This window comes from Felis catus, chromosome D2 (assembly GCF_018350175.1).
Source record: "Felis catus isolate Fca126 chromosome D2, F.catus_Fca126_mat1.0, whole genome shotgun sequence".
NCBI classification, from domain to species: Eukaryota; Metazoa; Chordata; class Mammalia; order Carnivora; family Felidae; genus Felis; species Felis catus.
In genome coordinates, this window is record NC_058378.1 from 4,978,813 (window position 1) to 5,001,781 (window position 22,969).

Sequence of the window (22,969 nt, forward strand, 5' to 3'; positions counted from 1 at the left end):
GCATTCTTCCAGGGCAGGGAACAAAGGGGGAGCGAGGCATGTGCTATCCGTATGCCCTTCACCTTTATGTTGGAGCAGAGAATCTCCCATCTCATCCACTGTATCTCTGGTAATTTCATCACTGTAGGAACCACTGCAGAGGGGCCAGTGCTTATACTGATGCACACCAGGACCCCGAGCCCACCACACTCATTGTCACCACAGTCATAATAGCACGTCCTCAGGAAATGTCTCCAGGCTCTTGGATCCCTAAGAAAATTAATACACACCATGGAGAAATTTAAGATCAGGGAAGTGGAAGCCTATTGGAGGCCATCGTCTAAAAATGGGAACGGGAGTGATACAATCTGACCACATGAAGGAAACGAATCTGTATTTCTATAGAACACCAAAACCGGCATGGAGGAAAGATCCAGCAGCCACGGAGGAATCCAACTCAAGGCAGTCAGCTAAAACCAGGGTCTCAGACACGTTCTTTTCGTCTGCACTTCATTCGTGAGGAAAGTACAAGAAGTAACAAGGATACAAAACACTGCTGCACAAGTCAGAGTTTGTGTTAAAGCTGAATGAGATTGAGTGGCCACAGTAGCACAGGAATAGGGCAGAAGTGGGGAGTGTTGACTGTTCAGTACCTTTGGATTAAAAATAAGTAAATAAAACCTTTGGTTAAAAATAAACAGAATTCTCTGCCTTGAGATTCTAAAATGAAAGGCAACTCAGGTAGAATTTTTTTCTCTTTATAGGTCTCTACCTGACCTATAAAGAGTCAGGTGGACTCTTTATAACACAAAGATAATATTATCCGTAAGAGAAAGAAAGAGAAGGAAAACAGAATCTTAAAAATAATAGTAAGTTCAGAAAGAAAATAAAAGCAAAAACAAAGATAAATTTAAGAAAATTCTCACGGCTTTCATAACAGAGTCACAGAAGCCATGGACCTCGGGAGTAACGGCAAGATGTTATCCAAACCTGAAATTAAGAATAAAACTAAAAGAAAGGTAGAATAATGAATGAGATAAGCCACTTGCAGGAAGAGCTGACTCTAATTGGCAATCTGTACACGAAATTGCTGACTTGTGTGCCCTTCAGGAACGCATGTCCGGAATGCAATCTCACGTAACAGAAGCTTAAACCTAACCGACTCTATGCATCTGGAGAACTGACTGCCTTAATAGAAAGTGGTGACCGGTCAGCCAAGAGCCTAAAACTTATGACCTTAGATACCAAGTGGTTTGCAATACAGTCCTGTCACCATACCTTGCTCAGATCCAATCATTCTACCTCCTTCATTCATTTATGGCTCTCTTCCGAGCTCCTTACTGTTTGTGTTCAAAACCCAACGAACTCTCTCTGAAATGTATTTTATGACCCGACATATGTAGAAGCGTCACTGCACTCAGCAGACCAGGATGAAAGTCCCGATTCTGCTTAATTACCGGCTCTGTGGTCTGATGGCAAATCACTTAGCTTCGCTTAAGGTTGTGAGGAACAAGAGAAAGGGTGTGTGTGAAAATATTCTGCAAACCGTAAAGCGCTATCCAGATGTAACTTTCTGAGTTGAACATCTATTGCTCTGAGGGGTTTTCTGAGTGTGTGTGTGTGTGTGTGTGTGCCTTTCACAGATGAGCAGCTGAGTAACACGTTCCTGTGATGTGAACAAGCCCCACACACTTAACGCTGGAGTTCCGCAGACCTGAGTCAGGCTAGGTGTGGTTGTATGGCTGCTACAACAATGTACTTTTGTGCCCATTCCTAAAAGGAACCTACCTGCAACCCAAGTTAGCCTTCTCCAAAAACACCTCTGCACTGAGAGCTGACACAAGTCACACAGACTCTCTGGCATGAAAGGCACACGGAGCACAGGCTCAGCCTAAGTCATAATTTTCAGGGTTGTTTTTTCCCTTGTCTGCAGCTGTTGAACAGAGTGGTTCTGATTAAGTCATACCATATCGTGAGAAACGTCGCTTCACAAGGGTGCTACATTCTATATTTCCCAGCACTTTGATCCCTGCTCACTGGCCCCTTTGATCTCTCAACAGGATGTACAAGGTTGACTAATCAATGCTTCCCCTCATTTTTACTTCTTTGTTCGCTGTTTATATTTAAATCATTGACTAGCATAGGTGAATATGCATGACCTGTGTCTTCACCCATTTGGTGTGTACGTCTTCAAAAGACAGAAGGAAGAAAAAGGCCTTCCGATTTTCAGCTAGGTTCTCGGTGAAGTCAGCGTTAGCCAGGAGTGCAGAAACGGTGCGCCCTTCTTCCTCTTTGAAAATGTGGGTCACTTTCCAGAGAGTAGAGGAGGACGGTGCAATGGAAGCAGCAGACCCACCTACCCCACCCCAAACCTGTATAAACCAGAGCACAAGTCCCTGTAATCTCAGGTGAGCATGGCGAGGGATGGGTCTGCAGCAGGTCTGGTGACGAAACTATGACACGTGATACCTCTTATAAACATGAATGCGTCCCCTCTTGAGAGGCAGTTGTCCTCGGGCAGGTAAGAAGCCTACCACTGAGAAGAAAACGAAGAAGATACAAAAGAAAGAAAGAAAGAGACAGAGAGAGAGAGAAAGAAAAAAAGAAAGAAAGAGGGAGGGAGGGAGGGAGGGAGGGAGGGAGGGAGGGAGGGAGGGAGGAAGGGAGGAAGGAAGGAAGGAAGGAAGGAAGGAAGGAAGGAAGGAAGGAAGGAAGGAAGGAAGGAAGGAAGGAAAGAGGAGGGGAGGGACAAACAACCGAAACAACTAAATACTAGTGTCGAATGCAGGCACACCGGAAAGTACCATCGGAGTGTAGAAAAGAAAGAGAACCCTTGAGGGCCGGGTCGTCAGGAGAAGACTCCTCACAGGAAGTAGGTTTCGTCGGGTGGGACAGGTTCCAGACACTGGGGACTGTGTGCAGAGTTTCAGAGCTGAAAGTGCCTGAGGGCAGGTCTCGGGCCCAGTTGACCAGAGCAAGCCAAGAGTTGGGAAATGACTGGTGCCAACTGCCGAGCAGGTGCTTCTGGAAAGTGAATCATCCACACAGGTAGGCAGGACCCGTTTGGGACCTGAACCCTCATTTTAAACTAGTCGTGGAAAAATAAGCAAGTCCCTTTACCCACTGAGAACTGCAACTTCATCTCTAAGGATGGACTGGTTATCACACACCTCCCCAAATTCTATGTAGTAAGTAAAAGAACATGTGTCCTCCCTTCCTCTCTCTCTCTTTCCTTTCCTTGCTTTCATGAACTCAGTGATTTCGATAGCAGCGGCCCAGACAATTGTCAAGGGAATATCTCCGATACATGCAGGTACTTTTAGACCATTCCTACTCTCTATCGACATGTGAGGAATCAATCCTTGCTTGAAGGTGATATATATCTGTTGCTACCATCACCCCCCATCCCGCATCCTTCAATTTTTGAAGAAAATGAGCACGGAGAGCAGCCATATTGAATTATACATGCAATATCCTGTTTTCCATATTACCTGTACCAATGGCTCATCAAATCAGACATGACAGAGGGCGGATTATCGGACCTTTCCCCTTGATTTAGCATAGCCACTTCCAAGGTGGCCTGACACCCTTTACCAGAGAAAAAAGAAAGAAAAAATTCCAAACTCCACAATTCCATATGAAGAATAATAGCAAAAACTACTTAAATTGTCCCATTTCCTACAAACAAAATCATACGTTGTTGGATCTTGGAAGAGGAATTCAAGATGACCCTTGGAACTTCACACAGTCAACTGCATCAATCTGCAGACTAGGTGATGTGATTTGCCCACAACTCCATAGCTAATTAATTCCCGGGCTTTCCACCCTGTGCTCTTTCCTCTGAATCAAGTCTTCCTCATTTATTAAACAAAGGAGTTGTATCTCTGAGGGTTTATCCAGCCTTACAACCTGATCTCCTTCTTTGTAAACCTTAGAAAGACCAAAGCCTATGAAACAGATGGCGTCAGTCTAACTTCTGTTCGTAAAGGACCACACCAGACTGGTGCGCTGTGGTTCACATGTTAAGTGCTAAGTGGCAGAACAAGTTAATGCCCTGTTGTTTGCCTTTGGAGGTAAAAATAGACCTGCAGCTCTCAGCCAAGTTCCTGTGGAGATTTGTCCACATCCCCAAAATACCACACATATTTGGCAAGAGTGACAGATTATGTCCAAGCAAGGCCCAGATCTTGAATAGCAAGAGTATTTCGAGTAAAGAACAACACGCAACGGCAAAGCTCTCATTCCTACGTAGGCCACTTATCTCCTGGAATTGCTGACATATTCGCTTCCTCTTCCCTCTTCCTGGCTTTCCCTGCCCTGAGTTCCAAAGTCTCCAAGAATGAACTTTCACCTTAAGTTATCCTCGAGATAGAATATTCATCACAAGTCAACAATTCATCTACCCACTGTTTTTTCTTCTTTCTCCCTTTCCATATTTTGCAGATTTTCTCCTGAGATGACCAATCCATTAACGGCAGTATCTTCCCTCCACCCTTCCTTCCATTCTTTCTTTCCTTCTCTCTCTCTCCCTCCCCACGTAAGTGCGTGCGTGGGTGTGTGCGTGCCTGTGGACAGCTCTTTGGGTTGACGGGATTGTCCGGATAGGTATTCGTGGTTAGCACACACACAAATCCAGAGAAATAACTTGTACAGAAAGAAACACGTGTGCCTGGGGCCGCCATTTCGTCTTGTTGCACTTATTTTTAGCTCCGGCCGCTGCATCTGCCCGATAAGCAATAAATGCCTTGCCCAAGCCTCCTCGGCTGGTCTGGCTTCAGCTCTCCCAACTCACGTCTCCTTCCCTAACTTGTTACTCCAGCCACACTCTGTGCCTGTCCTGTGCCGGATCTGTGTTCTTCAAGAACGTTTACTGTGCTCTGCATTCGTGACTCTCTGGGTGTGTTCCAACAAGCACTCCCTGCAAGGAATGCTTGTCGGAGGACGAGAGGGTTTGGCGGTCAAATAAGCTTGAAATCAAATGTAGGAGCTGAACCCAATCTGACTCCAGAGTCAAAACAGCTGTCGGAGAGATTCTTGCCACAACTGGGGAGATTTTAGTATACGCTGGGTGTTAGATCACATCAGGAATCATTGTTATGTTTTTCAGGTGTGATCATCGTAACACAGCGATAGACAGAATGCCCTTGTTCCTCAGGGACACGTGCCATGTGAAAAGGTGAAGTATCTCGAGTGTCATGATGTCTGAAATTTGCTCTCAAGTGGTTTCAACAACAGAAAATAAATTTATCCTTTTAATCTAAAACTAGCACATTTACATAAACCATATATGGTTCAGGAAAAAATGCTTGTTATATATTTATATATAATGTGTAAACATGTGTTATAGATATCATAGGTATAACATTTATACATTATCTATATAGAAGTTTCCACATCAATATTAGTATAAAATATATGTACTAAAATGTTTGTCATATGTAAAGCAATACCTATATTATAGATATTATAGAGTATATATATATTTACGTATAATACACGTTATTACCTTAGATATATGTATATATTATATATAACAAACGTATGAATATCTAAATATATAGTTTTTTTAACCAGACCATCTGTCTGCCAAATATATCAGTAAATATAGAATGCAAACACATACAAAACATCACCATGCAGATTATGCAAATGTGTTATTTTCTGAAATGCATTTACTTATTTTTTGCTAAACCATTTGAAAGCAGGTTGCATGCTGGGTTCTGACCAGCCCCGGGCACACAGCAGTCAGGTGCTGGGACCCAGTGTGGATAAGCACGAGGAAGGGCATGGAGCTAGTTCACAGGAGGGAACCTCTTCACGGGTAACTGAGTTGACTTGCAAAGAAAGAAAATGCCCTTTTATGCATTAGACTTCTTGACGCAGGGAAGAAGGACTCATTTGTGAGAGGTGGGGGAGGGGCGTCCCACTTGTAGCCCAGTGTGAGGGCTTCCAGACTTCCACAGGAAGAACCTCGCTTCTTACCGCACCCCTTAAACTACTGCCTACAGGGAATGCACTACTAATTGCAGAGTGGTAAGGGTTGGGATGCATGATGAAAAGGTTTGTTTTTGGAAAGAAACTTCCTTATTTCACTTAGGTTCTTGTGAAAGATGTTTCTGATGCGGGCCGAGGAGCCAGACAAAAAGGCTTTAAGCATCTAGTCCAAAAAGCAGAGTTCAAACAGTAGATAGTCACTCTAAAGACATGCACACAAATTAAAGTGACCCTGTAATGTGACTGATAAGTAAGGCACTGCCATTCCGTTTTACCTCTTTTTTTGTTTTTCCTTAGGAGAAAGAGGGTGAGCCTGCATTTGTTTCTGGAAGGGAGAGGGCTCTGAGGTTCCTCTTTGAAGCCTTAGGCAAATTCTATGACTTAGGTAACTACCTCTGTATCGCCTAACAATACCAATTTAGCTCAGAGAGTCTCTGTGAATTATAAATTACTTATAAAAGTAATTATAAACTACTTTGTCAATACAAAGTGCTATATAAATGCTTAATAATAGTCCTGTGAGCCACATGGCACCCCCTAATGGGAGCTTATTAAGGAGTTCCTGTTTAGCTGGGATTAATTCTAATTTTTTGCCCCTTAAATGAAGCAAAGCGCTATGCCTGAGAAAACAGCAAGCACAGTCCTAGAATATTTTCATAGTTCAGGAAACATGAGATCCGGGATTGTGCTCCATCCGTCCTCGCGATCTCTGCTCTTTCTAAAACAAAACTGAAACAAACTTCAGTCTCAGGAGAAAGATGATTGGAAGGCTGAGCACAGGATTTCCTTGAAATTTCTTAGAGTCAGAGAAAGGAGGGATGTTCAGTGGGACAGAACAAAGTCCCCTACCGAGGTGGCACAGAGAAAGGGACCTACACGCCAATACACACACGTGTGTAAATTCTCCATTCATGCAGTGGGTTTCAAGAAATGCAGGCGGTCCCTTTGCAAGTTACAGGATTTAATCCTCACATCTACTTTTTGAGAGAGATGTTATGTTTCCCAAATTATAGATGAGAAAACTGAGGCTCTGAGTAGACAAGTAATTTACTCAAGTTCGCATGGCTGGTACATGGCAGAGCTCGGACTTGATTACAGGTATTTTCTCTGCACAGAATTTCCTTGGATGAGAACATAAATTAAAAAGTAAACCAAATGTACAAACTAAAGACTCTTCCTCTGGGCATGTTCATAATGAAATCTTCGTATCCTTACCTTTCCAAATAAATCTCTGTGGGTACACGGTAAATATGTCTTGCTGAATGTGATACTGTGACTAAGTATACTTGCTCATTTAGTGGGAACTCCATTGTTAGTTATTTAAATGTTTACATTTCTTTCTTCAAAGTAAAATTCCATAGGATTTTGAAACACTGAGCTTTATATTGACCAGATGTATACTATTTTGCATCTCATAATAATGGCCATCTTCTAAGAAATTAGAGTGGAGAGAAAATACAGTATTTACTCCCTAGAAATGTCCACAACTCAGAGAAAAGGGAACTCTCACGCACTGTTAGTGGGAATGCACACTGGTACAGCCACTATGGCCAACAATATGAAGGGTCCACAGAAAGTTAAAAACAGAACTGCCATATGGTCCCACAATTCTACCTCTAGGTATTTATGCGAAGAAAACAAAGACACTAATTCGAAAAGACGTATATGCCCCTATGTTCACTGCTTTACGATAGCTAAGATACTGCAGGAAATTAACTGTCCATCACTAGATGAAGGAAGAAAGAAGACGTGACATATACAATATATATAATAGAATATTGCTTAGCTATAAAGAAGAATGAGATCTTATTGTCTGTGACAACATGGGTGGACCTAGGAGGTTATCAGGTTACACAAAATACATCAAAGACAGACACCGTATTATTTACATGTAGAATCTAAAAAAACAAAACATATGAACACACAGAACAAAGCAAAATCAGACTCATAAATACAAAAAACAAACTGATGGGTTACCAGACAGGAAGGGAGTAGGGGGTCAGGGGAAGCAGGTGAAGGGGATTAAGAGGTATAATCTTCCGGCTATCAAATCAATAAGACACGGGGATGTAACATACAGCATAGGGAATATAATCAGTAATAACGTTAACAACGTTGTATGGTGACAGATGGTAACTAGACTCATTGTGGTAACCATTTCATAAGATATATAAATATGGAGTCACTATATTATATACCTGCAACGAATACGATATTGTATGCCAATTATTTGTCAACTTTAAAAAACTACAACAGAGATGTCCACGATCTGAAAGATGTATCAGACAAGCTTAAAAACGTCAGGCTCTGTGTCTAAAAGATGTCAGTTAACCAGCTGAGGAAACCTATCTTACAGAGGGCATAACTAAAACACCAGCCAAAGAAATGCTCCCATTTGCTGGCAGAGATTGCATTAAGGTATGTAATATAATGGCAGAAAAGACAGAGCTTCCTTATTCTCATTTTTTTTCTCTCTCCTCCATTCCAAAGGTGAGCCGTTAAAGTGAAAAGGAGGAGGAGGAAACTGAAAGCTGAGATGCGAAGAAAGCATAAAGCCCCAGAAAGTGAGCTTCATTTTATGGATTCGGATGGATCACATGAAGATACTGGGAGATTTTAGAAACAAGGCAGACTTGGAGAAGTGTAGAAGACCAGGGTAGATGTCACATTTTTAAGAAGCGGTATGTTCCAGAAACCCCACAATAATGGATTTACATAATTCTCAGGAAAAGAAAAAAATCTGAAACAGCTATTTAAGCTGATGGTTTGCAGGGGCTCACTAGGAGCAAGCACAGGTTTATAAAAAACACATTATAGAGGGCAGTGTTTTTTCAATAGCAGTATTCATGACTATCAATAGATCGGTAAATTCAGGAAATGGTGTCAATCTGGTGAGCCTTGTTTCAGCAACACGGTAGTCCAAGTCTAACATCGTTTCTCTGCAATGCTGAAGACCTCTCAGGACTGAGGGAGCCGAGTACATGGTTTCGTGGCCCCACGCTCACAGTCTCTGGGTAGGCGCACAGGTGCAGGAGGAGGTACCATGTGCGGGAGCCAGGGGTGCGGGCTCACTCAGAGAAGAGCCGCCCTTTCCTCCAGACGCTTCACTGCCATCTGCCGGGACACAGGACGACCGACCGTGCAAATCTGTAACGACCATGACGGAAAGGGCGCCCCCTAGAGGTGTGTGGAGCCCGATGTACACAACCAGAAGCCGAGCCCTGGTGTGAACCTTGGGTCCGAAAGCCCCGGAGACGGAATGCCAGATACCCTCTATCTACCGCAGTCCTTCCAGCTATTTTCTAAATGAAAAAACATTCATTTCTTTGGCTCAGTGGACTCCTGGCTTCATTTCTGACCCTTTTTAATACGTGTATATTTATTTAGAAGTAGAAATGATATGATGCACTGTATAAAACACCAAAATTTTAAAACAATGAGAGAAGAAATATAAATGTAAGTTCTAGTATTTTCTTCCCACACTCTACTCTGAAGACTACTGATTTAGATCCTAATGGCAGGAAGAGGGTAATCCTTGTTCTTTCTCAGAAAAAGGAAGGTTTGTTTTGTTTTTTTTTAACTGTGACCCTTTCTGTGTGCGTGTGCGCGCGTGCACAGGCGCACAAACACCCAAGTGAGAACGTATGGGTGAGGTGAGCGTTCAGGTGGCGTAACAGATGGTTTTCTCGGAATACGTTCCCAACCAGTCCACAGGGACTTCCCAAATGGGAAATCACATTGGTAAACTATGGGGCTGACTGTTCAGTTATCCACACTCAGTTTTCCAAGGATGGTCTGCTCTCAAACCCTCCTCCGGAGGTTCACAAGCTACCCCAGGCACCGAGCTAGCTACATCATTAGTCTCAGACGTGATTCCTACTCTGGAGGGCCAGAGACCAGGACCTGCTATTTCCTTTCTTTTCTTTTTTTTTTTTCCTCCAGGTTTATTTTTATCTATTTATTTATTTATTTTTGAAAGACAGAGCAAGCATGCATAGGGGAGGGGCAGACAGAGAGAGAGAATTCGAAGCAAGCTCTGCACTGACAGCAGCAAGCCCAATGTGGGGCTTGAACTCACAAACCGTGAGATTGTGAGCCGAACCAAAGTCGGATGCTCAATGACAGCCACCCAGGCGCCCCAGGACCTGCTATTTCTAAGCCAGTTCTCCTCTTCTGTGCTGCTGTGGATGCTTGAAAAGTGTCCTGCAGACACAGAAGACTCTGGTTCTCTGTCACTTACAGGGAGGGCAGGACAAGGAGCCCTCTGGTTCAGTCCACTCTCTCAAGGGGGTACGAAAAGCGAGCCATATTTACTGTCGCTCTCCAAATCACTGGGTATGCAGAAGGGTGAAATTTTTATATTTTGTCTCTGGTTTTTTGTGTTCTTTTTTGTTCTGAATAATGGCATAGGGAACATGTGTACTATGGAGTCAGACAGCCTAGGACTGAATCCCTCCTCTGTCATTTAACAAGAAGTGTGAACTGTAACATTTAGGTTAAATTCCTGCAGCTTCACTTTCCTTTATCTGTAAAATGAGGAATGTTTATACTGCCAAACACGCCCCTGGGGTTGTCCTGGAGGCTCTTCCTACAACGCCCGGGACCATGGTTCAGTTCAATAAACGCTAGCCCTTCTCTTGGCAGAGTTCTGGGACCATAGTTATTTGGGTCTCTTATCCAAAAACCTTGGGGCCAGATGTTTTCACGGTTTCCGTATTTTCAGATGAACTCTGTGAACTTTGGAAACGTAGAGAAGAGACAGTGAAACTACATGGCTCTCTGTTTACAATTTTACTCAAAATCGAAACAGGATTTAAAAAAAAACATCTACTCTCTTTTCTTTTTAATTTGCTCACAGCACCCTTAAACCCGTTTTAAAGCATTCTGGCACCTCTCCTTTCAGCTGAGTTTTATTACTTGCCTGATAAGAGTCATCTGGGTTACTCATTAAAAACACAGATTTCAAGGCTTAAGAGAGCTTGTAATTCAGTAGATTAAACCCACGCTCCTGGACAGTGCCTGTCACAGATTACATCCGGGAGATCCCGCATTACTAGACAGCCCAGCACCGGCTCACCTGTGGACACACCTGCCAACCCACCTGCTGGCCCTTAACACGGAGTCTGGAGTCTCCCGATATGTGGCTCCACCAGGACCCCACCACCGGGACAAGCCACTGGCCTCCTCCGTCCCCAGCCCTCGCTGCGACGCAATCTGGCCAAGCCTGAGTGGTGACTCCCTCCTGTTGTACCTGAATCTGTTTTGCCAGAATTTCTACTTTGCTCTGCCGTATCTAGGCCTCACTCCCTCCACTGATGATTTGTTACTGGCAGGTTCCCGCACATCCTCTTTCCTCTCTGGCCAATCCCATCCCATCCCATCCCATCCTTCTCAGGGATAAACCAAAGACACAGGACTCTCAAAGATCGACAGTTTTCAAAGCTGTTAGAAGAGATGCCCCTGGAGAGGGTGACTACCAACCTGGAGGAAACTTTAGCACTCGTCCCTTTCTGAACGTAGACAAAAATGAGCAATCAATGCTTTTTCCACATGCGGATGGCACAGGTCGTAGGCACGGAATGAGTAACGGCACCTGAGAACAGAGTTCAAAATGCTTTCTCAGGCTGGAACGCTGCAAAATGTCCACGAGAGAACACCTGTCAGGGTGACTAGAAACCTCTGCAGTAACGAGGGAAGACCAGGTAAGGGAGACCAGCTGGACACTAACTCATTTATGCACTCAAATAGTTAATGGGCATCTACCAGAAGCCAGAAAGACCTCAGATTACCTTACCAACCAGAGGAGAAATACTTCTCCAGACCATGATTCCAGCAGAAACATCCCACCAAAAAATATATACACACGCAGGCATACATATTTTCTTATGTATTACATACGAGTGTAGCTGCCAAAACTGTATCACATTTTAAAAACAATTTTTGCGACATAATTTCAGACCCAGAGAAGAATGTAGAGGATTCCCAAATGCACTTTACTCAGATTCACAAATCTTTAACATTTTTAATATTTTTGCTGTATGTATTCTTTCTCTCCATACATGCACATTATATATACATTACATATAGTGTAAAATATATGTATTCTATATTCTAATTTATATCCTATACAGGCCACTATGCATATGTTACATGTTATATATCTATTTATATAGAAATAGTTGTATCTCTGTAGTATATAGAGCTATATAACGCATGTATATGCTTTTTTTGATTCATGATAATACGTTGTATGTTTCCTCATTTCCTAATACTTCAGTGTGTATTCTCTAACAAAATGATTTTCTTTTGTAATGAGTGCTCAGCTATTAACTCCAAAATTTAGCATGAATGCAGTAACTTTTAAAATCGAACCGTTCATACATTGCCCAGTTTTGTCAGTTTTTCCAATAATGCACAGTAACCCCCTCTTATCGGGGGCGGGGGGGCACGTTCCAAGACCCCAGGGAGGCCTGAAACCTGGAACGGCACCCACCCCCGCATACCCGGTTCTCCCCTGTGCATACGCGCCCAGGATGAAGTTCGATTTATAAATGAGGCACCCTACAAGAGTAACAGCAACAGCCCATGATAAGACAGACTACCTGGAACGACAGAACGTAATGAGCGTATGGGAAGGCTCACCCTTCTGGCTACAGCGGCGGGAGAGGAGAAAATGCGCGCCTGGGTGCCGGAAGTGTGGACTGCGCAGGCGCGGGCGTGCAGCCCTAGCTCAGGCTCGCACCGCCTCTGACCTGCGGGCCGGGGAGGATCATCTGCTTCCGGTCCGAGGGTCCAAGGTAACTGACAGAGCGGAAGCGGAACTGCAGACCACGGGAGATCACGCCCTACAGGAGCCTCGCCCTACGCTCCAGCTGAGGCTTGTATGTGACGTTTAGTTGTCCTGACCTCTTGTTTCCTTTAATCAGATGGGGTTGCTCCGCTTTATTTCTTCTTCCCCACCCCCCCTTTTTTAAAAATTTATGACATTGGCATTTTTGAAGAACACAGACCAGTCATTTTATATTTCCTTCCCTTGGGGTGTTTCTGATGTTTTCTCACGATAAGATTCAGTTTATGTATCCCTGCAGGACAAATCATAGGTGACAATTCCCCGGTTACCACAGTTGGAGGGTACGAGGCCCATCACCTCCTGGATGGTGGTATCCATTTCTGTCACCTAGTTACAGTGTGGTTCTGTTTCTCCACTGTATAGTTATTAATTTCCCCCTTTGCAACTACTCATTAGTCTCTGCAGGGGGAAATGTGGTGACCATAGTATATGTCCTGCTTCTCATCAATCTTTTTCTCTGTAGATTTAATATCCATTGATGATTCGTGCCTAAGAGAATCTACACTGTAAAGGAAAATGGCAATTTTTAACCACTACACCTTCAACAAATTGGTTAATGTTTTACAAAAAAATAAAAGCTTGTCTTCCCCCTGTTTTTATTTTTTTAATTTTTTTTAATGTTTATTCATTTTTGGGAGATAGAGTGTGAGCAGGGGAGGAGCAGAGAGAGAGGGAGACACAGAATCCAAAGCAGGCTCCAGGCTCCGAGCTATCAGCACAGAGCCCGACACAGGGCTTGAACTCACAGACCTCAAGATCACGACCTGAGCTGAAGTCTGACACTTAACTGACTGAACCACCCAGGTGCCCCTCCCTATTTTTCTAATTATCTATCGAGCTATTTATTTATAGACCTAGGAATTTCCATTATTTTCCAATGAGTAATAAGTCCTTTTTTTTCAAATGTTTATTTATTTTGAGAGAGACAAAAAGAGCAGGCGAGGGGCAGAGAGAAAGAAAGAACCCCAGGAAGTCTCTGTTTGAGCCTGACGTGATGCTTGAACTCAGGAACCACGAGATCATGGCCTGAGAATCCAGAGTTGGACGCTTAACCGACTGAGCCACCCAGGTGGCCTGAGTTATAACTTCTTATCGTCTTTAATGATCTCTATACACAACCTGGGGCTCAAACTCACAACCCTGAGATCAAGAGTCACTCACTTTTTAAATTGAGCCAGCCAGGTATCCTCTTTGTTTATTCTTTTTTTTTTAATTATTTTTTAATGTTTATTTATTATTGAGACACAGAGAGAGACAGAGCATGAACATGGGAGAGGCAGAGAGAGAAGGGGAGACACAGAATCCGAAGCAGGCTCCAGGCTCCGAGCTATCGGCAGAGAGCCCAATGTGGGACTTGAACTCACAAACTGCGAGATCATGACCTGAGTCAAAGTCGGACGCTCAACCGGCTGAGCCACCCAGGGGCCCCTGTCTTTGTTTATTCTTAATGGCAAGTGTTCCGTATATTTTTCTTTAACCTTAAATAAGTAATGATAATCACATTGTACATTTGCAGAACTTTCCATGTGTTCGCAGTATTTCCATATAACTAATTAGAGCCTCTAAAAGAGATGTAAAATCCATGAGGAAAAGGGTTTAAATTCATATAAATGCCTCAGGGCAAACAACTTTTAGGTCCTAAGTTAGGAACAAATTTCTTAAAATTGAGGACTGATTTCCTTTTGACTGGTCACAAGACATAGAAATAAAGAAATGCCTTTTAGTCTCCCAAGAGTGTAGGGGCATTCAAAACCCTTTTTCTGAAAATGAATATTCCTATTTGCTTTAATAATTTTTGTAAAGCTCTCCATATATGCAAATAAAAATAAATGTTTACACGTGTCTGAGTCAAAAAATTATCTCTCTATTGCATTGTTCCAAAATTTTAATTATTTGAATTAAAAATACATGATAATGTATTGTACATTTGGAAGTTACTAAGAATAAATCTTAGAAGTTCTCTTCACAAGAAAAAATCCTCATAACTATGTACGGTGGTGGATGTTAACGAGACATTGTGGTGATCATTTCATAGTATATAGAGGTGTGAGACCATTGTACTTCTGAAAACTAAAATGTTTCATGTTGGGGCGCCTCGGTGGCGCAGTCGGTTAAGCGTCCGACTTCAGCCAGGTCACGATCTCGCGGTCTGTGAGTTCGAGCCCCGCGTCGGGCTCTGGGCTGATGGCTCAGAGCCTGGAGCCTGTTTCCGATTCTGTGTCTCCCTCTCTCTCTGCCCCTCCCCCGTTCATGCTCTGTCTCTCTCTGTCCCAAAAATAAATAAACGTAGAAAAAAAAAATTTTAAATGTTTCATGTCAATTATATTTCAAAAAATAAAAATATATGAGCTTTTAGCCTATAAACATGAATACAGAAGTTGTTTTATTTCTTCATAAGAATCAACAGAGTAGTTCTAAGGAATAAAGCATGTCATATTATTTACCTTAAAGACTGTGCAAATCACCATTTCAGTTACATGATGGCTAATGAACTCTGGACCATCTTTGTTTTTAAAACGATTTTAGGTTCTTTGGGAAAAACATAAAATATCTCCCTTCCAAATAGTGTACTTATGGTGTCTTCTGAACATTTGCACATGTTAGATTTAAATGTTACCAAATCAGAGTGTTGAATCAGGGCTTTAGATACATAATTTACAGGCAACTTTCTGGAAACATACTTGCTGGGTTAACACCCAACCCTGTAGCCTGACGATAAATAGTCATGACACCTTGAATCAGGCTACGAACCAGGCATTGTCAGGTGTCAGTTGCACAAAAGAAAAAGAAAAAAGAAGAACTTCTCATTGGAGGTTTCCCCTAAGAGGAAAAAAAAAAATGAAAATAAGTAATAATTTGCAGACAACTAGAAGTGAATCACTATAAGGAATTTCATTTTTTAAGTGTTTATTTTTGAGAGAGAGCACCAAAAAGGGAGGGGCAGATAAAGGAGAAGAGAGGATCTGAAGGGACTCCACGCTCTCAGCAAAGAGCCTGAAGCCGAGCTCAAACTCAGGAACTGAACCGTGAGATCATGACCTGAGCCGAAGTCAGACACTCAACCGACTGAGCCACCGAGGTGACCCACTAAAAGGATTTTGAAATGGAACCTGCTAATTGTCATAAAATTATAAAAGTTGCCCAAAAAGTTATAAAAGTAATAGGAGTGCATATATCAAAAAGGATAATTGCATGGACATAGACAACAACTGATCCATACCTGCATGTCCGCAAGACAGGAGAAATTTCCAGGAGGGCCCAGCCCAGGAAGAGCACTACTGTCTGGGTTATAATTCATAGAGTCAGCGTGACTGAGAGACAGGAAGTGGATAGTAAAGAAACTGGCGCTTGGGTAGAGTTAACAGGGTACCGCACGGTGTGGCACATTGCGCGTCAGTGAGCGTCAAGGCCGTCCTTTGAAAGGCAGGTCCTTCCCGCGCTGAGCCAAGAATCCAGCCCAGTTCATTCACCCACCGAAGAAAACCTACTTTAATTTTTTTTCCCCCCACCATCTCCACTTTCCAGTTGCTCACAAAGATTCTGACTGCAGTCACTGCACACGAAACATCCCCGGTGTCAGAGACGATAGCGTCGCAAACCAGAGGATTATGACCTCTTTCCGCAGGCTTCCTGCTGGATGGAAGCAGGAAGGAGAGATGGATTACATGGAGAGAAGGCCTCGTTTGAAAACATTAATCTTCGGTAATTAGTAACTGAGGAAGGAAATGCAACCAATGCATGAAAGTTAAATTCGCTTCTGCGAAAACAACCGATTGCTAAAGATGATGGGATCTGACAACGTACCGTCTAAAATAAAACCACAAAAAATGTGAAACCACCGGAAATCGAACAGTTGTCCCGTCAACCTCGTATGAAACAATCTGCATCAGGAGGGCCGTGAGGGGCCCTTCAGACAACAGATGTGTGTGTTGTGTGTACGAGGGTTTGTTTCTCAGTCAAAACACTTCATAAAATTAGTAAGGAGAGAAAAGTAATGGTACCTGGGCCCAGGTGATTGCTCCTTTTAAATGTTTCCCATAAACTTCCTTTCCTTGTTCCCAGGGCTCTTTTCGAAATGTATCTCCACACCTCACAAAGGGCCCGCGTATTTCTCTCAGATTTCATTTCTGTCCGTTTCGTAAGCGCACCTTCTGTGTCCAACTGAACCTGTTACAAAAAGAAAACTGAATGCTGAATACCACATTATTAAAAGAGCATTAAACAATACACCCTTGAAAAGCAGTCCCTTCAAAATGTGAAAACGTAGGTACCCAGGAAGATAAAACCATTGGCTACTAAATTTGCATTTTAAAAAGCCAAATTCAAAATGTGTCAGATTTAACAAACTCACTGCCAGGGGACCCATTTCGGAGATAAAAGATAAAAGGCCAGCAATCCACTTTACCCCCAGCAGCTCAATGAAAGTCCTATGATTCCTATTGCTTCATCAGGTAACTACAAAGTCGTTTCCTCCCAGTGAATTTCTTTCTCTCCCCCCCCCCCCCCCCACCGTGGACTCTAAAACTATCTGACTCTGGAATGGAGTGAGAAAAACCAGCTCGAGAAAGAACTTACTTATGCTGCCATCTACTATGCGGAGTAAGGCCCAAATTCAAACATCCATAAAGGGAGCCTTTGGGAGAGCCCTGGGGAATTTGCCTCTTCTCCTGACTCCGAGCTCTTTGCCAAATTCTCCCTTCTCGTTATCTGTTTCAATTTACAAGCCGATTATCCGAGTGCTTCAAATTTATTTGTGTCTGGGTGTGTTTAACGTGCTGAGCCACGTTATAATACGGAATTCCAAATGATGCTTCTAATGATGTTTCTGGCAAGCGTTATGCTTGTGGATCTCTTTAATTATTTCACTGTCCACGAGTTGCTTGGAGAACTTCTCTCTTGTAGGGAAGCTTCTGAAGTCCTTGCTAAGGTATTGACTAAAATCGTGGGCCAGAGGGCCCCCTTGTTCCTTTTGACAAGATGAGATCCGCGTTCAAACAACAGATGTGGTGTCCAAAGTTCGCATCCGTGGAGCCAGCCTAGGAGACAGATGGGACAGCTGTAAACAGGCCTGCAAATTGCTTTGGCGAGCACAGCTTTACTTTGAAGATTTCACTGAATCTTTTTTGACTTGTAAGCCACTCATGGCACAAGAAAGCGAGTTTACCTTGCAAACCTTAACCAGATACTAGCTACAATGAAGGAATCTCAACAAATTTAGATGCGTGGTTCAGATAATTCCCTTGGAAGTTCAGATAATTGCCCAAAGCTTATTTAAATCTATGGAAAGACTTTACCCTCTCCTCCAGCTCAGCTCATCTTTTCTCCTTTCTTCCATAATCCTCCCCACCCCTCTCTGATCTTTTTGTCATTCTCCAGATCACCCTACTTTAAATCTCCTGGTTTTATCCTGAATTTCCACCTCACTTTTGAAAAGACCCCCCTGTGCTGGCACATTCCTGCAGTAAGAAAGTAATGGCTTTCCTGGTCAGGCATCTCTTAGCCATCCAGTGTTTTCAAGAGGTCAGATCCTTGGAAAGTTTGCTAGTAGGTTTCTAGAGAGGAAAAAAAAAAAAAGCTTCTTAAACAAGATTCTAATGAAAAGGTGTGAGTCAAGAGTGCCTACCTTCCAAATGTTGTTACGAAAAGAGAAATATATTGTCTGGCCGGTGGAAACATTCACAACTATCTGTAAATCCAAGACATTTGTCTTGGCCCTGTTTCAAAATGTCAAATGAGTAACTGTGAATAATGTTCAGGATTCACATTCAAATAATTCACATTAGAATACAATATTCCTCACATTTAAGTTTCTGATATATCTTACAACCGGTGGGGGGGGGGGGGTGTTGGCAAAACTCTTTGATCTTTGCGTTCAAAAACAGTCACCAAAGCCTCGGAAAACACAGCAGATAAGAGTCTTACCTTTCTGATAAAAGGAAACACATTTTAATCAGATTCTGTAACTGTCTTTCTTGATAAAGGTGGTTGAACTGTCCTCCTGAAGAATTAGCGAAGTCCCTGGGATTTGGATCCAGATAGTGCAGTCTGTTTGGCAATCAGCAAACTGCTCACCACGAAGCCTGTAAGGGCATTTCCATGTGATATTATTCAGTCACCCATTCATTCAAAAAATGCTGATTGAGGATCAATTAAAAGTAAATCAAACCCTCTCTTCAAAGGACGTCTAACCCCATAATTAATGGGGATAAAGCATTATCAGGAACGCAAAGTAGAAAGCAGCACAGATGCCACCGAGGGGACCGAATCGGAGCCCGTGGGCGTACAAAGAAGCACTAGAGAAGGTTTCTCAGGGGTGGTGCCCTGAAGCTTGATTTTGAAGTTTATTACTCTTTCTTTTTAAGTAATCTCTGCACCCAACGTGGGACTCGAACTCATGACCCCCACATCAAGAGTTTCATACCCTTCCATCTGAGCCAGCCAGGTGCCCCTGAAACTGGATTTTGAATGAATGGGCAGGGTTTAGGAATATGTAGGGAGAATAATACTGTAAGACCAAGTAACCAGCTTGAATGGGACAACACAACACATGCTAAAAATGAAGTAATTTAGGTTAATAGACGTATAGAATAATGGAAAGAAGATAGTGACAGATCACACTGGGTGTGAGTAAATTGGGACGAACCCCTGATTTGAGGATGGGAGAGCTTTAATGGCAGGCAAGAAAGAATGGACTGGGGGAGGAGGCAGATGGAACCATCAAAACCTTACTACGAGAGTACAGTAATCTTCAACAAATGGGGAAAGGATAGTCTTTTCAATGAACATACCAGGGACAATTGGATATATATGTGCAAAAAGATGAATTTAAGTCTCGACCTCACAAAACTCAGCACAAAATGGATCACAGAGCTTTATTTAAGGGCTAAAACTGTAAAGCTTTTGGAAGAAAACAGGAGAAAAAAATTCATAACTTTAGGTCTAAGTGTTCTTAGATAGGATGCAAAAGGTAGGGTACCTAAATGAAAGATATCAACAAGCTGAACATAATCAAAATTCAAACTTTGTCATTTAAAGTTAAAAACACCAGCAGGGAAATGCAAAGAGAAGACAGAGATTGGGAGAACATGTTTGCAAGCCATCAGCCCAATAAAGGACTTGTATCTGGTATAAATAATGTGCTTTTACAACCCAGTAATAAGAAGACAACTCACTTAAAAAAAAAATGCAAAGGGTTTGAATAGATGTTTCCCTGAAGAAGATATACAAATGGCTAACAATACAAGAAAAGATGCTTAGCCTCATTAGCCATTAGAGAAAAGGAAATGAAAACCACAGTGAGACATGACTTCACACCTGCCACAGTGGCTACCATCAAAAGACGGTCACAAGCATGGGTGATGATGAAGAGAAACTAGAAGTCTCATACATGGCTGTAGGGATGCAAAATGACACAGCCACCCTGGAAGACAGTCTGGCAGTTCCTTGACTGATTAAGCATAGAGTTACCAAGTGATCCAGCAGCAATTCCACTTCTAACTAGATATTCAAGAGAAATGAAAACATACGCCTACACAAACACTTGTAAATGTATTTTCATAGCAACATTATTCATAAGAGCCCCAATCGGAAAACGGCATGAATGTCCATCTGCTTCTGGATAGACAAAAAGGGATAGAGCCACACAGCGTAACACTATTAGCTGTTAATAAATTTGACGACATGACTAAATGTTAAAAATATTATGCTAAGTAAAAGAAGGCAGACTGGAATGGCCACCTAGTGTACGATTCCATTTACATGAAATGCCCAGAAAAGGCAAATCTGTAGAGGCAGAATACACATTAGCATTTGCTGGAAGGCCTGGCAGAGTGAGTGGGGATTGAATACAAACACGCAGACATATCTTTTGGAACTGAAAGCACAGTCTAAAACAGAATTTGATGATTGCTGCACAATTCATAAATTATTAAAAATTACCAAATTGTACACTTAAAACTTTTAATTTTGTGGTTTGTCAATTATACTTCAATAAACCTGCTCTAAAAAGTTTCTGAGAGAAATAGATCACAGAAAAACACACCGGGAAATACTCTGGGAGTAAATATGGAGCATCAGTGGTAGTGGGGAAAGCCCAGGACATAGAAATCTGTAGGAAAGATCTCCCAATTGTTCAGGTAAGAGGATGGAGATCTGAACTAGGAGAGGAGCAGTGAAAACAAAAACAGAGATGGGGGCACCTAGGTGTCTCAGTCGGTTAAATGTCTGACTCTTGATTCCATTCACGTCATGATTTCACAGTTCATAAGATCGAGCCCCACATCGGACTCTGCATGGACAGCATGGGACCTGCTTCAGATTCTCTTTCTCCCTGTCTCTCTGCCCCTCCCCTGCTTGCACCCTTTCTCTCTCTCTCTCTCTCTCTCAAAATAAATAAACATAAAAAAAGAACAAAGGAGGAATGGGATAGGAGATTGTCTAAGGAGGTAGAACAGAGAAGACATCACAAACAATTGGATGGGTAGGGTCCAAGATGGAGAGTGACCAAAGATGTCTGTATAATTTTAAGACTGGATAATTTGGAATAATCCATTGCTTGGACCAGGAAGAAGCAGAAAAAAACTATATCATTCAATGTTATTACTGCCTTACAAGCATCCCATTCTCCGTGAAAGAATGCTAGCTTAGTAATAACCCAATTATTTGTATCTAGCCTGCTTTATATTTTCCTCATCTGCTTTTCCTTCCAAATAAAAGTTTCTGGAGTGTGATACACATCAGATTATTATTCTCTGGAAGACAGAAGAAGTTACTGCAGAGTGGTGGGGGTGGGATTCCTCTATCATGTCTCTAATTTATTTTCAACAAATGTGGATTACCTCTGTAGCTAAAAATGATTTTTAATTATTTTATATTGAACTACTAGTAGAAAAGGATGATGTGGACACACTAACAAAATTCTTAAGTATTTTTGCAATCTTTATTGAGTAATGTACCTTTTTCTCATAATTAGGGCAGAAATATCTCCTTCTATGGAAGAGCCCAGTCACAACTACTTGTTCGTAGAACTGTTTGGAAGGAAGGTTCTGTCATCATCATTGGAAAGTCATAGTCCCCTCTCTGCGGGTGAAAATCCAATCTGTTGCCCTGGTCACTTCTGAAGGTCTCAAAAGCTCTGATTCTTTCTTTTCCCCCATGGTCCTTTAGGCCAGGTTCTGAATTCATACATGCTTGTGTTGGAGTCTCGGATCCACCACTCGTGGAAAATATATTCATTCCCAGGGCCTCTGTTTTACTCTTCAGTAAACTGAGAGGTGAAAACACATGTTCTGCTGAACTGTTGTGCACGCTGTGGTTGGTTGACACGCACAACTCCTAGGAAATGCGTAACGCATATCAGCTGTTAGTATAGTTCTCTTCTGGGCTAAAGACCTAAACCGGGAGTGGCCAACTGGATCAGCCGTAGAGCATGTGTCTCTTTATTTTGGGGTCATGAGTTCAAGCCCCATGTTGGGCACAGAGCTTACATAATTAAAAAAACAAAAACAGCTACATCAGACCCTGAGGTATATTTTGAATCAATACTATTGAAGTCATGTGATTTTCTGACATAAAACCAAAACCAAATTCCTGACCAAGATGAGGAACCACGTTAGAGCTATTTCTCCCCTTCTCATCTGTATTTTTCTGGACTCCGTACACCTTCTTCCGGCAGAAAAAAAATAAAAGTCCCGGTTGCAGTGGCAATTCGAGCCCCCAGTGTAACCCAGTCATGGTCCCACTGCGAAGGGATGGACTACAGATCGTGGGTACACGCCTCCTCAAGGAAAAATGCACGTTTACATCTTTTCCTCAAAGCTTTGCGATTTCAATGTTTTAACTGAATAAATGCCTCTGGTAAAGCTCCAGCTATTTTGGCCCAAAGAAAAAACATGAACCTTGGTGTCCAAAAGACCTAGGATGGACTCCTGACCGACACTAATTGTGTGACTCGGGGCAAGATACAGGCATCTGCACACTTCTCTTTTCTTATCTGTGAGCTGGGAATAGTAACTCCTGCCTTTTGGGGGTGTTGGCTATATCCAATACATGAGATCATTTTACCAAGTTCTGAACAAACGGCCTGACACCTAGGCAGGTATCCCCAATAAATATGATTTCTTCTCTCTTCCTTGTTATTTTTTTTTT

At 42.4% G+C, this 22,969-nt stretch overlaps 2 long non-coding RNA genes across 3 annotated transcripts in view; both read right to left on the reverse strand.

The window, feature by feature from the left end:
• LOC123380729 overlaps positions 1 to 12,800 on the reverse strand; it is a 51,054-nt gene extending 38,254 nt beyond the window's left edge. Inside the window, exons 1-2 of one of the 2 annotated variants that reach the window (XR_006586826.1) lie at positions 12,576 to 12,800; positions 11,455 to 11,566 (exon numbers count right to left, since the gene is read on the reverse strand). This is a non-coding gene — a long non-coding RNA (uncharacterized LOC123380729). The remainder of the gene's footprint in view (positions 1 to 11,454; positions 11,567 to 12,575) is intronic. The other variant, XR_006586825.1, reaches the window with a different exon arrangement.
• Positions 12,801 to 15,801: 3,001 nt separating this feature from the next.
• LOC123380733 lies at positions 15,802 to 18,887 on the reverse strand. Its single transcript, XR_006586832.1, has 3 exons — positions 18,746 to 18,887; positions 17,399 to 18,375; positions 15,802 to 16,990 (listed from the first exon to the last, which is right to left on the reverse strand). It is a non-coding gene; the product is annotated as an uncharacterized LOC123380733 (long non-coding RNA).
• Positions 18,888 to 22,969: the final 4,082 nt, after the last annotated feature.